At 45.8% G+C, this 20,260-nt stretch overlaps 1 protein-coding gene across 4 annotated transcripts in view; it reads right to left on the minus strand.

Annotated features, from left to right (window-relative positions):
* Nucleotides 1-20,260, minus strand: part of PBX1 (PBX homeobox 1) — a 338,015-nt gene that overhangs the window by 166,029 nt on the left and 151,726 nt on the right. The window lies entirely within an intron of this gene.

The following is a 20,260-nucleotide window of genomic DNA, read 5'->3' on the forward strand; positions in this document are numbered from 1 at the left end:
TCCAGGCAAGAATACTGAAGTGGACAGCCATTTCCTACTCCAGGGCATCTTCATGACCCAGGGAACGAACCCATGTCCCCTGCATCTCCTGCACTGGTAGGGGGATTCTTTTACCACTTGAGCCACCCGGGAGCAACTGTACCATACAATACCTACATCCAAATTCTAGCAGCTGACAAAGGCAAAAAGTCTCATGGCCTGCATGGCAGAAGTCACCTCTTCACGTGCCAAAGGAAAAGTGAGCATGAATCATCTCTGGTGTGTAAGAAGGGACTGCTGGCTTCTGCTCCAAACCAACTCAAGACCCTACCATCAGAGGTATGTGTGTCCCTCACAGTCTAAATCAATCTCCAAATCTCAATAATAAAAAACAATTGCGATTGCATGAATGGATGCAGCAGGCCAGAAGACCCACACAAAGAACTACCCCGCCTCTGCTCAGAACCACTAAGTGAAGCTTATTTGCCTTACTACTTTCAAAATTATGTTAGTTCTTCCAGAATGGACTTTATTAAAATACTCTAAACAGGAACTTATTCGTTTGAATTATAACCAAATGTAATTTTATTAATGTGACACAGTGAACAGCAAATAAACCTGCACAGCCACAGTCCCTGTGTCCTAGAATCTTATAATCAAAACCAACAGAATTGCAGAGATTTCCTAAGATCATAAGACAGATATTAAGGGCACACATTAAACAAATACATAAATTAAATAAGTTAATTACTGAATTTCATTACATGTTCATTATGTACATGCCAAGGGATGAGTATAATAATTCATTCGGGAGCTGCTAAAGGGTCAAAATATTTATCCCTGGGGGTCTGTAACTTAATAAAGCCTAAGCTTGGTGTTGAGTTTTAGCAAAACCCTAACACCGAAAAAGACCCTTATGCTGGGAAAGATTGAAGGAAGGAGGAGAAGGGGATGACAGAGGATGAGATGGTTGGATGGCATCACCGACTCAATGGACATGGGTTTGGGTGGACTCTGGGAGTTGGCGATGGACAGGGAGGCCTGGCATGCTGCCGTTCATGGGGTCACAGAGTCGGACACGACTGAGCGACTGAACTGAACTGAACACCGAATTGCACTGCTCAAGCATCTGACAAAGGTGAAGTGATCAAGAAGAGTGGCTGGAGGGAGCCCAGAAAGCTAGAGGAAGGGCTTCATCCCGCATCATGGGAATTCAAGAGAGGCTCTTAGACAAAGCGACTGCTGAGACAGATGCGCGTCTCCACCTCTGCCTCTGCTCACAGGGAATCCGACGCTGTCATTGCCCCTCGATGTGCCTCAGCTTCTTCCTATGTAAAAGTCACTCTCCCAGTCCTGTACAAAGAGTGCGACGAAGATCCAGACAAAGGACATCTAAGGAGAATTGCTCCCCAGTGTGAGGTGCAGGGCTGCTTTTACTAGTAAAGCATTCCTTCGTCATTATAGCTTTTACGAGTTACCTCTCTTCCTATGAGACTTTCTGAAGACCTTTTATACCTCATAAAGCTCCAACTTATACACAGCAGACTTCAAACATGGTACTGAGAAAAGTGGCCAGGCTTCCCATTTTACATTAATTCCTTGGTGTGGATTCAGCTTGCGTCTGCTCAAATACCCAGATATGGCTGCACTTTTCTGGTTAATTCACTGGTTCCAGCCATATTCATGGCTGAATGCCACCGGTTGATTAAACTGATTGATCCTATGCAATCTAACCTAATCACTGTTAGCATGGCTAAAACAACTGGGCTGGCAGGTCATAGTCCAATTACTCAACTGATGGACAGGTAGACCCAGGAGCCATCATTCTCATCCCATCCTATTCTTTCTACATTAAACCCAGAAAAAGACCATAATCTCTGTAAACTTTCCTTATTCAAGTCAGAAAGATCCCATTCCCTAGAGGAAGCAGCTATGCGTTTACCAAAATGTTGGTATGTAAAAAGAGAACTCACAAATAAACACTATGCACAAACTCTGATTGTTCTACAGTAGTCTCAAATGATATTTAATCTGGTCAAAGACAGATTAAACTTCTAAGGTGAAAGGGCTGTACAAGACACCATGTAACAGGATAACACTTTTTCAGAGATAATATCCAATCCCCCAGGGCAGTCAAAAATTTTTAGTTGAACACAAGAGAAGGAAATTCCAGAAGCTCTTAGGTGGTTACATTTCATTTCCAAATCCTGAGGTTGTCTAAGATTCCCTCTACCAACCAAAAAGTAGGACAAAATAAAACCCATCATGGTGCCAACCATTCCAGTTGCCTTGAGCAAGTCACTTTAATTCTCCATCTTGGCTTTCTTGCCGGGGGAAAAAAAAAAAAGACGGATAGCTACTTTAAGGATTTACTTATGTATGTAAAGTGCTTTGAAGATAGGAAGCCAGACATATTACAGGACCATTATTTCTGCCCCAAAACGTGTTTGTTATGGGTTGGGCATCAAATGTTCCTGATTTGTGCATTAGTCTGAGAATGTTAGACATGCAATGGTTTAAGGATCGCTGGAAGCAAAACAGAACTTGAGATGTGTTTATGGGTAATCAGTCAGTCTGGCCAAATCACCAGGGGCTGAAACCTTACCTGTGGGGAAGCAGGAAGGTGGTATAGAAGTGAAGGCCATGCAAACAAACCAGGTTAGAGAAGATCAAGAGAGAGTCAAGAGAACTGGACTCTGGTGTGTGAGGCCCTGGATGATTAAGGAGTTTTCTCTTCAGGAGGACTTCCTCCTGGGGTTTCTGGTTAAGTGTGTGAATACAGGGGTAGACAGCAGCCTCTCTGTGAGAGACAAATACGCATTTGGAAGACTCAAGAAGCTAAAGTCAGTGGAGGCTCAATTCGGCACAAACCTTGGGGGAATTTATGCATTATTAGTCAATATCAGAGCCTCCAAGCATGTGTCCCTTTAGAACAAGAACTCTCAAAGGCCTGACAAGGAGGAAGGGACAAATGCAGGTCCCTGTTTTGCCTTCCTGCTCTCTGCATGTCTCCACTGGGGGAGGAACATGCCATGCTTAGGAGCCTAAAACACCACAAGGGATTTTCCAGTGAAGAGCGGACCCCAAAGGTCCCTCTGCTTACTACGGCATTGTCACTCAAAGCCAAGCACACACAGAGGACCAGGGCAGGCATCCCAAAGCTACAATAACAGGATCCTAGTCAGTAGCTGCAGTGTACAGGCAACAGGCCCAGCAAGTAACGTCAACATGACCAGTAACAAGCAGAGCCCCTGCCCTCTTCCACCTCAAGAGGGGACAAAGAAGAGCATCACAAAGCAGCCTGAAAGCATCAGACAAGGAAGGCAGTGCGGTTCCGAAATCTGTGGACCAGGCCCCATCTCTGGATGCGGTAGATCCTCAGGCTCCTCTCCCTTCACTTTGCTGCTAAAAACGGCACAGAGAATACCTTTCTTCAGCTACTGCAAAACACATCTGAGCAGGAAAAGAAGGTACCAGATGCGAGACGTACCATCACTGTTGTTTAGAGCAGTGGTTCCCAACCTTTGTGGCACCAGGAACCAGTTTCATAGAAGACTATTTTTCCAAAGATGGAGAGTGGATGGGTGGGAGGGAAGAGATGGTTTCAGGATTACTCAAGCGCACTACAGTGCACTTTATTTCTATTATTATTACATCAGTTCTAACTCATATCATCAAGCATTAGACCCCAGGGGCTGGGCATCCCTGGTCTACAGGAAGTTGTTTGTATTTCCCTGTGTGCATGTCTGCGTGTATATGAGAAGAAGCACACTCATGAGAGAGAAATCGAGGGGCTAGGAAGCTCAAGGACTCCATAATTGGGGACTGTGATTTACGTCTCTGCCGACTGCAGAAAAGAGCAAACGTTCTGACAGAGCCTGCAAGGGACCCACATGCCACCAAGATTCATAACCAATAACATCTGACAATCTCATTTCCCATTAAAACAAGATTTTTCTGGGGCCAAGGAAGGGTGAATCAAAGCCAATTAAAATGCTCCGCAGCTTCTAAGAAGCTTAATCCAAGTTTGAGATGAAAGTACTTTGTTTCAGGTAAGCCTATATGTGCAGAGAGACCCACAGACTTGCTACACCTGCCCTATAAGCCGATTTACACTATTTGGGGATAGAAGCTGAGTTCAGTAAACACTCCCCACACTTCAGCTCCTTCTAGGCTGTGGGCTCTGGCCCTTCTTCTCATCTGCACGGTTCAAATTAATTATACACTTTAATTTCATGAATTATTAATTTGATTCTGACTCGGCAGCTTATGATTATCCAGCGCTACAGACTATACAATTCCAGCTTCATTAAAACATCACCAGCTGCCTGAGAGACAGACATTAAATAGGGGAGAGCAATAATAAAATTAAGCTTCCGGCGCATAGCAACAGAGTCTTCCCCAGCCGCAGGCAGTGCAGGGCTCTGCTGCCTGGCTGGCCTGGGCAGAAAGGAAAAAGTCCTTTCAGACACGTCCACGCCCCTTCTTAGAACGTTTCTTGGCCTTCCATCATGTACACAACTTCAGATGGTCAGATGGCATGATGGGGGGTAGGAGGGTGTATTCATCTGTCGATCTCTTCCTCCAAACCCGTTCATATGCCCACCACCCAACATTAACTCTTTGACGACTGTCACTGCTCCAAGCACCACCCACTGCTAGCCACCACCCAGCATTTGCCAGTGCCGGCTTTTGAGGAGGGTCCATGATTGTTTACAACCTAGTAAGCCTCTTGGGAGTCAGTCCAAAGAACTTCTTTGCACTAAGTCTCTCTTCCCTCTCTTCGGCTGTTTGGTTTAAGAAGAGGCAGTACAGTGATTGGAAATGAATTGGGTTTTAGGTGCAGCTTGTAATATGCCCAGAAATCAGTTCCCCCACCCTTCAGAGATCGTATATGTATAGTGCCTAGTATCAGGTCCAGTTCATGATAAGGTTTCAATCTGTACCTCACACTTGCATTTATAAAATGAGGGAATCGAGTTCACAGCATCTCAAAGTTCGTCTAGTGATGTTTTCTCCATGCGGAAAGGTTACCATTCTTACAAATCTTAAAATGCTTGAGCCAGATTTGATAACACTATTCTAGAAATCCCATGCTTACTATTAGCAAAAAGCATTAGAAAATCATGTATATATAACTCACATACTGCCATAGGTTTTTAGCTGTACCTTCCTAGAAAACACCCTGGGTAGTTAAAAGTCCTGGTCACACCTTTGTTCAAAGAATTCAGAAACAACTGGCTGCTAAGACAAAGTCCCAGTTCAGCCAGGACTGTAGAAATAAGTGACAAAGGGGAAAGATGACCAAAAGAAAGGAGAGAGTGAGAAAAATGTTTCCTGAGGAGAGATGCCAGAAGAGGGGAAGAAAGAGGCACCCAAGCACCTTTCTCCTTCTCTCTGTATACAAACAGCCAGTTAAGAATTCAGAGTCCTCTGTGGATTAATACACTCCTTGAAATAAATAAAACCGCAGCACCTTCTCCCAGCAACTTTGTGGCAAAACAATTTGTAGAAGGAAAAGGTTGGAATTTAGACATTCCATTTAACTGCTTCAGAAATCTAAGGACCTCAAACCTTGTGGGATTTGAAATCGATGGAATTAATTAAAGGAGATGTCCGGCATTTTCCACTAAGTAATCAGCAGGTACAGTAGACCTGAAAGTCTATAAAGAAAAATGGAACAGGATGACATTGAGGGAGGCAGTAAAGATTAAAAAATGAGCATCCAAGTGGGAAAGGCACACACCCATTGATCGCAGCATAAGAGATTAAGGCTCTGGTGAGCAGCAAGAAGCTTCTGTAATGGAAAATGGTTACATAGCATGAGAGTAAGCCTGCAGATATCTACAGTCAGTGACAGCCAGGCATGGGAGTCCACATGAGGGACCAACCACTTGCCAGGGAGCCTAGAGCTGAAACTCAATCCAAGGGAAAGAGGCAAAACCAGGTTTAAAAGAGAAGAGCATCTTACAGGTTTGTGTACCATTTGATACCACGTGATAACATACTTATTGTCTATTTCTTTCATAAAACAGAAGCTCCATGAGGACAAGGATTCTGTCTGCTCTGTTTGTGCTGCATCCCTAGTGCCTAGAGTATAGCCTGACCCAATAAAGATGCTCAAAACAGTTTTGTCACATGAATGAGCATCACTTATTAAATGATGGACTACTGAATGAAACCCTGTGTGAATATAGCATATGTGATAATATATGTACCCACCCCCTGCTAGTCCTTGGGCGAGATTCCTCCTTTCCCTGGGATGAGCCAATACCAGGCAGAGAAAAAGAAACCACAGGTGAGGTATTGATAAGAAGTCAAATGAAATGTTCAGTATTCATATCTGGGGAACAGGAGTAGACCATTAGCAACTCAACCTTTTATGCTAATAACAGTAAATAGGAAAAAGAGAATTCAGGTAAATGTTTTAGAAGGTATTCTACAGTGGAAAACAACTGCCCTCACCTACTAGAGCCCAAAAAAGGCAAAAGTTTCAGCTTTTAAGGCATTATCTTTCTACTTCCATTCTCTCTCAATCCTATATGGAGGACCAAAAAACAAATCAACCAACCAGAAAACACTTGCCCCCCAGTTTTACAGATGAAGTCTGTGAGATGTGGAACAGAGTCTAAAGAGAATTCTGGCCACACAGAGTATCAGATGGAAGAGAGTTTTAAGACCCTCAAACTCCCAAATTCATCTGCAACCCAGTCAAATACCTGCTTACGCATCCGTGGGGAAGAAGAGGGACTGCCACGTTCGTGGTTGCACAACTGAGCTTTCTACCACAAGCACAGCTGGAAAAAGTCCCCTGCACAACAATGCCAAGAGGCGAATTCCAGAAACAGGAACAGACAGTTGCATGAACTTGAGAATGCTTACGGATGCTTGGGACTGGAGAGTTCCTTAGGGATACCCACACCTGCCCCAACCCCCACAGCCATCTTCTCATGGGTTCACGTAGAGACTAGGATGACTATCATCTGTCTTGACATTCTTTTGGATAAAGAGCCCCCTGACCCCTGTCCAGGAGGGTTCTCTTAACATTTGTCTTTTGTTGCAGTGAAGTTACAGCCACTGTGAATAGACCTCAGGAAGGAAACCACAGAAGTCCCAAGCCCACCATGGCTCCAGTACTGAAGAAGCGCCTCCCTTGGACCAGAGATCACAAGACCAAACAAGCAATGTTCCACTGAGCATTTCTGTTACCTTAATAGGCATCTCACCATCTCCTTCCTCAAATCCCACTTGCTGTTCCTACTGAAGACAACATTGGTTGGAACTGGAGGCATGCGTGCATGCTAAGTTGCTTCAGTCATGTCTGACTCTTTGCGATCCCATGGACTGTAGCCCGCCAGGCAAGAATACTGGAGTGGGTTGTCATGCCCTTCTCCAGGGGATCTTCCCAACCCAGGGATCAAATCTGCATTTCTTACGTCTAACCGGCATTGTTAGGTGGGGTTTTTTAAATTATTTTGTATTTATTTTAGTTCTACCAGTTTGTTACTACCAACCCATCTCCCTCCACCCTCATGCATGCATGCTCAGTCATGTACCCTATGGACTGCAGCCCGCCAGGGTCCACTGTCCATGGACTTTTCCAGGCAAGAATACTGGAGTGGGTTGCCATTTCCTTCTCCAGGTAGGTGGGTTCTTTACCACTAGCACCACCTGGGAAGCCCTGGGACTGGGGGCAGGGGTACTCAAGCATCAGTGATAATACTTCTCTACGTGAACCCCTGGTTTGGGCACTGCCAGAAGGTATGCTTGAGGGGCTCCTGTTTATGTCAGCAGATGCTAGCCTAATAGGTTGCAGCTACTGTCTCTGTGACTTCTTCCAGACAACGTTAGAAGGTTCCAGAGTTCTTGCGTATACCATACAGTCAGTCCTAGGCACTTTCCTTCCTTGGAGGACAGAGCATCGATTCAGGGAGTGAAATGCTGATTTTCCCTGCAGAGCCCAAATGTCAGTTCTGTATGCAAGTATCCTTCAGAGGGGTCAGCATGATCACATCGGGATCCTTGGCATAATGGGAACTTCTCACAGTAAAAGATCCAGAAGCCTCTGCCATCTCGGAACTCAGAACCAGACAGGATGAAGTTTCCCATGAGCCCAGACATCTGTAACTGTTGTCATTAGACCCACAGGACTGTAAAAAATACAAATATGCAGAACAATGCAGGAAGAATTTTCTGAAACAGAAAACACAATCTTTCATTGTTTCCCCTGTCTTTACAACAGAAACACGATGTTGGACCTGCCTGGATGTGGGGACTTTCCAGTTTCCATGTGAGGCTGAACGTTTTGCATTCAATACAAATTAGTTCCTCAAAATCAGAATCAATTGTCATAAAATGTAGGCAAGTGTTTTCCCATGGGGCAAGCATTTGTGGTAAAACTGGAAATGTTCTACTTGATTCTAATGCTTCACGAAAAGGTCAGCGTGGGATTCCAGAGCTGTACCTAGAGGATGTTAACTCTATGTGCAGGCAGAGTGTAACGGGGAGGGTCAGCGTGCCCGGGCTCGCCATGTCCACATCGCTCTGATCACACGTCACAGGCCCAGCAGCAGGCTGCATGCTTCAGAAAACAAACGGATGCACACATACGTACACACACACACACACAGACCCCATGTACTTCAAGGAGCCAAAACACTTCCAAATCCAATGACAGAAACAGTGGACCACAGCTGGCATGTTCATTGGATGGGACAAAAACAATGTTACTATGGAATTAATTAATTAATTAATCTAAATCCCTGGGTTTCAGTTCAGTGGGGCCTGGCATAGAATCACCCTGGGGGGGCTTTGCAAAAATACACACCCCTGGGCCTCCCCCACATCCAGAGATTATGACCCAGGATGGGCACGATTTTAAAAAGATCTCCAGATAATTCTAATATGGAATCCCTGGTTTCTTGTAAATATGATTTTTACAATTTGAATTAATAGCCTAAAAAAGCTTTCCAATACTCAGGCCAAGTTAAAAAGGCTAGTACTTCCTGGTGTCCAGGTTCTGGCTGTGGCTTCATCAGAGAATTGCATCACATTTGGAATCAGGGCTCACATTCCACATGATACCCCTGATGTCAGACCATTAGCTTTCTAACCTTCTCTCTCCAGGATGAGGTTCAGACAGAAGAATTCCTGCCAACCCCCCACCTGCCTTAGATCTAAACCCAAATGCAAATGTATAGAAAAATGGCTCATCGTGGCATTGCCTGCTCCTGGGATACATCCTGCCCGTGTGTCCTTCTCACAGACCAGCAGGCCTGGGAGGTCTCCTTGGGCAGTTCTTGGTAGCCCGCCGGCTTGTTCAATTCATCTGATCTGATGGTATCTCTGGCCAGAAGCAAGGCTGAGTAGAATTCTGAAACAATTTTGTTATCAGCCGAAAATTGTCATTTGGCCAGTTCCCAAGGGTCAGCCCTTCCTCTTTCAGTAAATCCAAGTGTGATTCCACTTTGAGGGAGGAGAATTTACCATAAAGACTGGAAAAACAGGACTGCAGTTCAATCGCAAAAGACTTAAAATAGGCCTTACTTGAAATTCACATTTTTCCATTTTAAAATCTGAAATTCTGAAACAGACTTCCCTTTCATAACCAGTCCCTGCCACAAAAAATAAAGAGTCCGTCGATAACTCCATCATGTTTACGTCAGGTCTGGATGGTCAAAAGCATCACCAAGCCTCCAGTGAGCTGCAGCCAGGCAACCTCTGTCACCAGCTTTGATTTCAAGAAGGAGCAGAGTTGGGCTTAGCTCATCACCAAAGCCTGGGTGATTCAGGGTTTGGACCTTCATGTGTTCTGAGGTCAATGCCACTCATCATGTGATAACAATTAACATAGTAAATCTGTAGAATCGTCTTAAAGATCCTGTTTGCCACCCAGTTCCTCAATACACCAGGTACCAGAGTTAGTCCTCTCAGCATCCACAATGATGAAAGTCACCACATCTCGACCACTCAGAGTCGGAGTCGGAGTTCCCCAAGGCAATCCACCCAGGGGCTTCAACTGGTAGTCACTGATTTTCACCCCAGGCATGTTGGGGGTGACAGACCCTTTTGCAAAACATAATCTGGATTCTCCAAAATGACCTTGAACATGCTACAGTGCCAACACCACACGATATCATTATATATGAGTCCATGTGTATAAGTTTAGAGTGAAAAAATAACAGGTAAAGCATGCTGTTATGTGCAAGTTCACATGGAAATACAACTAACATTTTTAGTAAAATGTCCAAGAAAGCTCAAGAATCAGGCTTTAGACCGAACTCCTACCTCCATGACTTAAGTGTGTGTGCCCTTGGGCAAGTTTCACTATTGAAGCTCAGTTTCTGAATCTATACGAATGGGGATACATATTACTTACCTTGATTCTTGTTTTGCAGATTAAATAAAACAAATATGGTGTCTGACGCATAGTAAGTGCTTAATAAAAGACTGTTAATATAGTAACAGTTATCATCACTATGATTATTAACAGAGATTACTGTCCTTGAGAGTATACTGCTGCTACTGCTAAGTCGCTTCAGTTGTGTTTGACTCTGTGCGACCCCATGGACTGCAGCCTACCAGGCTTCTCCGTCCATGGGATTCTCCAGGCAAGAACACTGGAGTGGGTTGCCATTTCCTTCTCCAATGCATGAAAGTGGAAAGTGAAAGTGAAGTCGCTCAGTCATGTCCGACTCTTAGCGACCCCATGGACTGCAGCCTACCAGGCTCCTCCATCCATGGGATTCTCCAGGCAAGAGTACTGGAGTGGGGTGCCATTGCCTTCTCCCTGAGATTATACTAAGTACTATCTATTAGTGGTGGGCAGGAACTAGACAGGGAACGAATAAATATTAACTCCACTTACTGCTCTGAAACCACAATCTCCCCCTAGTGGACGCCTGTTAATTTGTTTGTTCTTTAACTGTGCTGGGTTCGGTGAAGGCACACCTGTTTCCAAGCAGGGCTGCATGAAACAAAAATTGTGTTTCGTTTCTCCATCAGCAATGGGGTCTGGTCAATGTAGGGAAGGTGTCTAGAGAGTGTTTGTTCTAACTTTCTGAAGCCAACACACACCTGCCCAAGTAGCTGGGATGCTGTACTCCCATCATCCCAGAGCTACTCAAAGACCATCCCAGCTGCTGCTGGAAGTATTTTTAGCTGCATTATTCATTTGAACACCTGCCTGACAATCTTAGACAGAGCTCAGTCTTGGAAGGGAGAGGCCCTGGGGACACCCAAGGATTCCTTCTCAACACGGTTCTACCTGCTGGTCTGTATTCATCCTGCAGCCAAGAAGGGCCTTTCTCTTAAGTCTGGCTCTGCTCATACCATATACCCGGTGGAGAGATGTCTCCATGGAAATGCCTCCAGTGTCACGTTCTTAAATGCTCTCAAGAGAGCAGGTACCTAATGCCATGCGGATACAGATCAAATACAGAGCATGTCACCGAGGTGACTATCAACACATTAACCATCCCCAGCTGTGCTTCCCATGGCGGCTCGCTACTAACTGATACCGTTTCCTTCATTTTTACCAAAAGGAGAACAGATACAGTGGGAAGTGCTATGAAAGCACAAACCTCTTTCTGATCTCTCAGTTGTTTATTTGGGTTCTTCTCAAATGTAAGGTCCATTCTTCTATTCTCTGTTGACTCCAAACCTATTTTTGAACGCACTGCCCCAACTCCTCTCCATTACCATCAATTTCCCCCCGCCACTACCCTGGAACAGGACTGCTCTCTGCCTCCAAGACCAAACAGTGACTGTAGTAGAGCATTCAATATTTTAATTATGTTCAATATTGAACTGTCACACCCGGCGTGAGCTCAACAAATTGAAAAGACTGCTTTTTAGGCCTTGTGAGAAAAGACTTGGGTATGTTTTGCCTTTCCCCCCTTTAAGAGTTTCTAACTCAGTATCAGGAACATACCAGGTGCTGAATAGAAGCCTCTTCTCAGAGCCGCACTGCGACCTGCCTTCATGCCTTCTTGCTGGTAAGATTCTTGCTGCTGGCGCTTAGGTGCGGCTCCCTGGGCCCTGCTGTCTGTGCACATGAGGCCTTGGGCTAAATTACCTAATTTTTCAATATTTAGGTTTCATATTCTGTTCAAGGGGCTAAGGATCTTATTATTTATTTAACTCACAGGAGTCTTATGTGACTGCATGTTTATGAAAGGTTCTGAGGGCCCGAATGAATGATGCTATACATGTACACAGCCCCACTGCCTCTTACATACAGATCCACGGGTGATGTGCTCAGAGTCATACATATAAAAACACGACTTGGCAGTCACCACACACACCATTTTCTTATGATCCAAAAACATCTTGCTGGCATAATTCATAAGAAGAATTTCTTTATATTTAATGACCCAAATATGCCAGTCATGTGCCTCTGAGAAGCAAGTTAGAATGAACAAAACAGCAATTTTGTTCTAACCCCTCCCCCCAAATAATCTCTCTGCCTTGGATTTTGACCTCTCTGAATGACTGTTCTCAGAAGCCGAGAAGAGGGCAACCAGCCTTTGTGGGAGGTCATTTCATGGGGTAGTGAAGAGAAGAGTCTTGGAATACAAAGGGCCTTGGCAATGTGAGTTATAGGTCCAACGACACAGATTTTTAACAGACTGACAGAATTCATGCTTTCAGGCGAAGAGTTGATCCTGGTCAGGATTTCTGAGTCAGAGGAACAGCATCAGATAATTCACAGACTTGGAAAGAAAACATCAGCCCCCCAGTCCAGCTTCTTGTGTTGAAGGCATGAGATCGTGAAGCAAAAGCAGACCTCTGTCTACATTGAATTTATCCATTTATTTTCTACTATGATCCAGGTATTATTTAGGCACTAGAATATAGCAGGAAACAAGTTAGATAAAGTCCCCAGTCATGATCCCCCTATAAATTTCCTCTCTATCTTCAGGAAAAATGAAAAGATCCCATAGCAATCCACTGGAGAGGGTTCCCCAATGACCCTGCTGCTGAGAATCTCAAAGTCAAAGGACTCACAGATCACCAAGCCTTCCTAAGGCTCCATAAACAACCAAGTGCAAAGAAAACAAGTAACAATTCTGTGACTGAAATTGGGCCTCTGCAGTACTGAAAGATTCTCCAGCAGAACTACCAAAGACACCATCATCATTTCTCACTGCTTTTCCTAAAAGAGATTTAAGAGATGAATGGCTAAGAACAGGCACACAACTGAGAAAATCATTTAATGAAAAAGTCATCACTTGAGAAGTCCAATTAAAAGTCATATTCATTCATTCATTCAATTATTCAATAGTCAACATGTATTGAGCAGCTCTGTGTGCAAAGCACCGTGAGAGCTTGGTGCCTTGGGAAATACTGAGATGGATGGCACAGTCCCAGCTCGGGAGGAACTTAAAAATCAATTGGGAAATAACAATCCTCATTTTACAGATGAGTAAACAGTGGCATGGACAGTTAAGGGATTTATTTTAAATGCTTCATCCTATAGCTAAATCATAAAGTCATCATATAGATGGAAAACACTGAGCTGGAAGGTCGAATATCCTAGTTCTAATCCCAGTCCCTTCTCTGGGGCTTCAGTTTCCTCCTCTGAAAAATAAGGAGGTAGGTGTTTAGAGGGAGGGCCCTACAGCTCTGAGATTCTATGACTCTACCACTCGTGAGAGTGAGATGAGATGGTTGGATGGCACCACTGACTCAATGGACATGAGTCTGAACAAGCTCCAGGAGAAAGTGAAGGACAGGGAAGCCTGGTGTGCTGCAGTCCATGGGGCCACAGAGAATCAGACACGACTGAGTGACTGAATAACCACCTGTGACCAAAAAGGTTTGGTGGTTACAACTAGAGAACAAAGTCTCTTGACAAAGGGAATGTCTTTTAATAAGAACTATTATTTAGCTAACTTCCAGTCCTATCTAAAGGAATATGGAAGCCACTCCATTCCGTTGGCATGTTGTATTTCTTCTTAGAAGATTCTTAGGTCTAGGTGGGCTATGTCTTCTGCAGATTTTCTAACTGGTATCGCTGCCATCTTAGCAACAATGGCAAAGAAAGCTGCAGCTCTCGTCTACATCTCCTTCCAGCCCCTGCTAGTTGTTATAACACAGGGTAATAAGTGTCCGGAAGAGCTATGTTGCTTCCTGTAAGAATAACTACTCCAAAGATAATGTAACCAGTCTGTGTGTGATATGACAAATGGAGGTATGGACTGCATGTAAAGAACTCTTAATTAAAAGTTTAATAGACAGTCAGAGGACTGAACTAGATCATATGTAAGGTCCCTTCCAGGATTAGCTTTCAGTATTATACTACTATGAATTTTGTGAAGATAATGTAAAAGATTCCTTTATGGAGTTAACCAGTGATTCTGTAAGTGTTAACTCATTTCTATTCTATGTGTGGGTACTAACTTCCAAAAAGAAGGATAAAATTTAGTGTTGAAAAACCTCTGTTTGGATTTTTAAAGACAGACCATTTAGTAATTTTATTACATTTTTAGACTTTTCTCTGAACTTGGGGGATGTGCTCTAAATTGCCAATCAGCTGGCCACTTTGCAGTATGTGAGCTGTAAAATATATGTGTGAAGGTCTAAATGACAGAAAGATTGGTTTAAAGCCTTTTGCTTATATTTAATTTTTCCCTTCCTGCTTCCATTTGTCCTTAACACTTATTTTTTTAATCCTAGAGGCACAGGTGGTTCTTATTTCAGGCTGCATGCTATTCAAAGATTAATGAATAAAGGGGGCCTTGTAAACAGATTAGCATGATAATGGTAATAATGCTTTCTGCTGCCTTCTGTGCCTACTTCAATCTGTGTGCAAATGCCTCCCCCTGCCCCGCTGTGCATGGGTCCCCTTGTCCTTCTTTCCCACCACCTGATTCTACTCTTCGGCAGACAAAAGTGAGTCAGGAATCAGGCAGCTGCTCAGACAGCAAGAGAGGATAGGAAGAGGAGGCCAGAGATGGAGACAGAGAGACAAACAGAAGCACAGTAGACAGCGTTTCACTTTAGGATAAAATGCTCTCTAGGACAAAAAGGTTTATGCGAAATAAACAGAGAAAGTACAAGACATCCATTGTCTAATGCAAACAATACCTTCAAACTTTCCTGTTTTTAGGACATATGTTGCCTATCACAATTGTATCTTTCCTCCTACTTTTTATTTTCACATGCTTGATCTCACATTCACACCTCTGCATGTCAGATTCAGAACTGTTCTAGAACCATACACATCAAGGCCCAGAGAATGAGGTCTAGAAGCAAAAGCTAGCTGTTGATTTGGCTTTTGTCTGTCAGCGGATTGGGATAAGTTCCAAGGGTCTTTCCTTGAAGGCTTTCGTGAGAGGCAGAAATCTGGAGCTCTCTGAAAACTTTCAGCTCATCCCTGAGGAGGCTGAAAAAAAGTGAAAGTGTTTAGTCACTCAGTCGTGTCTGACTCTTTGGGACCCCATGGACTGTAGTCTGCCAGGCTCCTCTGTCCATGGAACTCTCCAGGCAAGAATACTGGAGTGGGTAGCCATTCACTTCTCCAAGGGATCGTCATGATCCAGGGATCAAACTGGGTCTCCTGCATTGCAGGCAGATTCTTTACCATCTGAGCCACAGGGAAGCCAGCATGGTTATTAATCCACAGCTTCGTGGGTCCTCAGTTTATACAGCTCCTTAAGCCTCAATCAGTGTCTGAATCTCTGCACCCATGGACCTGCCTGGACTCCTTTCCTCTTATTCTAACTCATGTCTGGCCTCCAAGCCTGCGTGAGGATGAACTGAACGGGGAAAATCTCTCTGGAGGGATACCATCAAGACACCCATAATGTGGATTAAGTCCAAAAGCCCTGCTGCAGGAGGGAACGTGGAAAGGACCCAGCATCCATGCCTGAAGGTCTGGATGGAAACAACAGCAGCCAGGAGACACAGCTGAACAGGCACTGGGGCCCACACACCAGGCCAGGAAACTCAGCGCCATCCCTTCCTTTGTCTCCTAAGACCTGAACGTGTTTTCCCTCATTTGAGGGGAGCCCAGAGCATGGGGAGCTGGGCTGACCCTCTGCCTCTCGTGTTGATTAACGTCCCCCTCCGCCTCCCTCTGACCCCCATGGGGGCACCCACCCCACCTCCTTCCTCTGCGCCTTCTGATACCAACCGAGAAAAGGGAATCTAAAAATAAAGCTGGGGCCAGAGTGTGTACCACTCGATTGGGCTCCTGTGCTCACAGATCTGCTTATTTCGGCCTATCTCTCCCCAGCGATAAGGCTGCTAACAGCCTGTTATCAGCCAGTCGGTGAAAATGTGCTCCAGCCTGATTAGGCCTCAGTCTTTGCCAAGGTTATAAACAGCCCTTATCGTTTTCCCGAACAGAATAATCCGGACAGTATCAGCTCAGAAACATATGGGCCACACAGAGAAGATAGCCGCTGACGGACACTTCATTTTAATTGTAACGAGTGGGTAGTGGCAGCCTGCAGACAGCAGACAGAGAGCTGCCCGACTGGCAGCAAGGCTGGTGTTTTTTTTGTTTTTAATCCCTTCCTCCTTCCCTGGTTTCCAGTGCCTAAACTGCTTTGATATTCTGGGTGGCATAATGAACTGGACCATGCCCCAGATGTTAGCAGTTAGCAAGCAAGACCCCTCCCTAAAAGGCAGATGGGACCCTTATGATTCTCTAACAGGGGAAAAAAGAACCAGCAAAGGGGAAAGCTGGGAAGGGAGTGGGGTACCAGTACAGCTCTTTCTGCCCTTCAGCCCCCAATTCAATAACCCACCCTCTTACTCAATCCTGATCTCCTGCCCCATGATCAAGCTGCTTCTTCAGAGACCCTCCCCCTCCCAGCCTAGGAATGCCACATCCCAGTGCCCGGAAGAGAGCCAGCCCTCTATACATGGTGGGGTGTATATCATCTACTTCAGCTTTAACAGGTTGACACAGACATCAACCAAGATGATGCTTGAAGAAGCGGCAAGCCCAGGCTTGCAGGGATTTTGTGTCCTGAAAGCAATCTCCTCAATCTAGCTTCTCCTGCTCTTTTGGGTTCCTCTTTTTTCTTGTTCCTCTGGCTTTTCACAGAAAGTCAACTATCTGTGGGACTGGAGGGCAGTCAGGGGGCATCTCCCAAAGAGAAAATCGGGATGGAAAAGTTTTGACGAAAGGGCTCAGCTCTCTGCTTCCAGGTCAGCAGCCGTCGTGGTGGCTGACAGCTCAGCCCTGGGTCACTGCGGATGGCACAGAGCCAACCACCCCCTGGCTCCTTCATAGGGTGACGCAATGTTTCCCCCTTGTGAGTCACCAACGTGGAAGGAAGAGAGAGAAAGAGCCGCGGGCAGGAGGGTACAGGGAGATGAGTGTGTCTGCTGCATCCTGCACCGCGCCTGCGGTTCCTGCTGCCGCCACCACGGCTGTGCTGGGGCTCACACCTGGCTGGCCAGATGGGGTCAACAAGAGCAGGTGCATTCCAAATCTACGGAAGATAAGCGCTGGGGCCCCCACCTTGGACTCAGCTGTCAGTCTTCACGCTCCTGTTCAGCACTCATGTGTGTCAACATTTCAAACAATTAAACAACTTCCACGTGGTCTTCCTTTCCTGGCCCTTGCTTGTTTCCTCTCCTTTCCTCCTTAAACTCTCAACTGTCCCTTCCCTTTAACCACAGAAAACCAGCACTTTCCACAGCCCCTACACACACCTAATGAATTCAACAGCACTGGAGAAGTCTTCCAGTTCATATTCGATTTCTGGTGGCTTTCTAGTAAGGAAGAAAAGAGAGAAATGAAAGGAGAAAAAAGGAAAAAAGATAACCAAACCAAAAACCATTCCCTCCAACCACAAGGCTGACCCTCTTTTCCTGACATCAGTTTTCAGTTCTGCATAGAAAGATCACTGCTCTGCTGAGAAAAACATGGTAACAAGAGCTGATATTTACTGAGGATGGGTTGTATGTGCCAGGCACTAGTGGAAGCATGCTACATAAATTTGCTGATTTAACCCTCAAAACGATTCTATGATTCACACCCAAGTGACCCGCGTCCTGGCTGCATCTCTATAATTCCTGTTGTCTCCTGATCCTCAACAGCTCACATCCAGGGAGAAACCTTTCCCAAAGGTCTTGGGAAGTTCATGACTAGCTGCACCACCACTCCATCCCCATGCAATTCTTTCGCAGATTTACAATGGCTCACAGGAAGCCCGCCTCCCCAGGACCGACAAAGCACTCTGGCCTCAAGACAACTTCTGGTATTTCACTGTCAAGGGAACACTGAGTCTGTGCTAATGTTCCTGTAATAATACCAAATTCAAAAAGGAAAGAGGAGGAAAATTCCGCTGCCAGTTGAAACGAGAGCCTCAGGCACATTTTTGTTTTAATTCTTTTTTTCATGGCTTTTCATCACCTGCTTCCACTCTTCTACTCTCCCAAAAAATATGGCTTAGGTTGCCTTGCAGTATTATCAAGAGACTGGCCAGCAGATCTCTGCAAGAAAGTCTGCAGTGGGTGGTCTGCGTGCAATGTCCTAGTGGTCTTAAACTCAGTCCCTCCAGACCAAGTTTCAAGGTTACGGTGGTCTTTCCCTAATTGCCATCAGAATCTGAAAATATCCTTGAAACATGAGAATCCCGCTCTGAACTCCTGAGGCAGCTCGCGGTGGTGGTTTACTCAACTTAAAGTGCTTTTTCTCCTCCCTTTCGGTATTTTTGTTTTCTTATTCTTTCTGTTTCAATGGACCCAGCTTTGTTCTTCCATAATTTGGGGCTCACGAGACTAGAGGATTTCCTGAGATAAGCAACTGGGCCTATTTTTCTGGAGGCTCTGCTTCCCATCTTGTCCACAGCCCTCTTCTCCTAAGAAGCTTCCACTGTTACAGAAGGAAGGCCAGTTCTCTTGGGGTCACACAGCAGAGGCGGGTGAGCCTTCCGGGTAGTCGGCGGTGACAAATGCGATCACAAAAAGTTGGAGGCCGTGGCCATCCTGCCCCCGCTGCACCGCCGCCGCTCGGGCTGGCAAGCCCCGGGAGGCCTGTGCCCAGCCGTCTCAGGGTGTCTACGACGCTGCTGCCTTTGCGGTGCGCTCGGGTGTCGCCGTGACTGTGACGCCCTGAAGGACCAGGAGGCTGTCTCCTTCCAGCCTGTCTCCCCAGCCCCTAGCCTGGCATGGAGCATGCAGTCAAGAGCCGATAAAGGCCGGTTGAAATAGAAGAACACATTCAACCCCAATCTGCCCACTGGGTGTTCAAGGGCGTGTACTCCGGAGGTAGCCAAGCCTGCACAGCTGGCTCCGCCACACTTTCTAACTCTGCCTTACCCCCAGTTTCTCCATCTCTAAAATGGGAATAATCAAAGTACCGTTGCCACAGATGTGTCATGACGATTACGTGTGTTAAAAACACAGCCCAGTGCCTGACATATAGCAGTCACCTACACATAAATATTTCTTCTTTCTGAACAGCTATTCCCATCTGCCCCCTCCAAGCTGCTATAGCAGTTGACATGCTCTGACCAAAGAAAGGGCTGCACAAGGAAGCCCGGTTCTGGTACCTGCTGTGCTGGGGCTCCAATGGTCACCTAGTTCCTAAGTCTCCTGGCTTCTGTGGCCTGCATTAGGCTGGGGTAGCCCGCCTCACCTAATTGACTTGCAGGATTGGATATGAGACAGCATGACCTACCAGACATGGTCACGTGTGGAAAAGCAAAATCCAGACTCTCAAATCTGCTGCCAAGTCATGTTCTGGCAAAGCGGCTGGAAGCCTAGCACTCCACGGACCTCGCTATGTGCCCCACGGCGCCTGCGCCGCTCTGGGGCTCTGCCAGCCTCTGCCTGCCCTGAAGGCCCCCGGTCGGGACAGTGCAGAGTGTCTGCCTGGCCCGCAGGCCTCACCAGGATCTCTGCTGGAAATTAAACCCAGCTTAAGGGCGAACACTCAGACACCTCCCTCGGGCCCACAGCATCACCTCGGCAAGACACGTGGCTTCCCTCCCGGGAGAGGCAGCTTCTCATTTCCACATCCATCCTTCTACTGTTCCCAGGCTCCAAAGTTGTTGAGACTTTTCCTTCCCCTTTTCCCCAAAAGGTCATCTTAGTTTAGAGGCTCTTAAACCCATCCGCTTTCCCAAGAGAAGCTTTTAAGCATAAAATTCATTTCAGCATGGGGGGCTCTTCCTCTTTTCCTCCCTTCATGGTGAAGCGATCATGAATTCATAAGCAGCTGTAGCGGCTGTAGTCTCAGGGCCTTATATACGATGGGGATTTTTTCGTTCTCTCTCTCCCCATCTTCCTTTATTTTTCTCTCTCATAATCTCCC

This window comes from Bubalus bubalis, chromosome 6 (genome assembly GCF_019923935.1).
Source record: "Bubalus bubalis isolate 160015118507 breed Murrah chromosome 6, NDDB_SH_1, whole genome shotgun sequence".
Taxonomy (NCBI): Eukaryota; Metazoa; Chordata; class Mammalia; order Artiodactyla; family Bovidae; genus Bubalus; species Bubalus bubalis.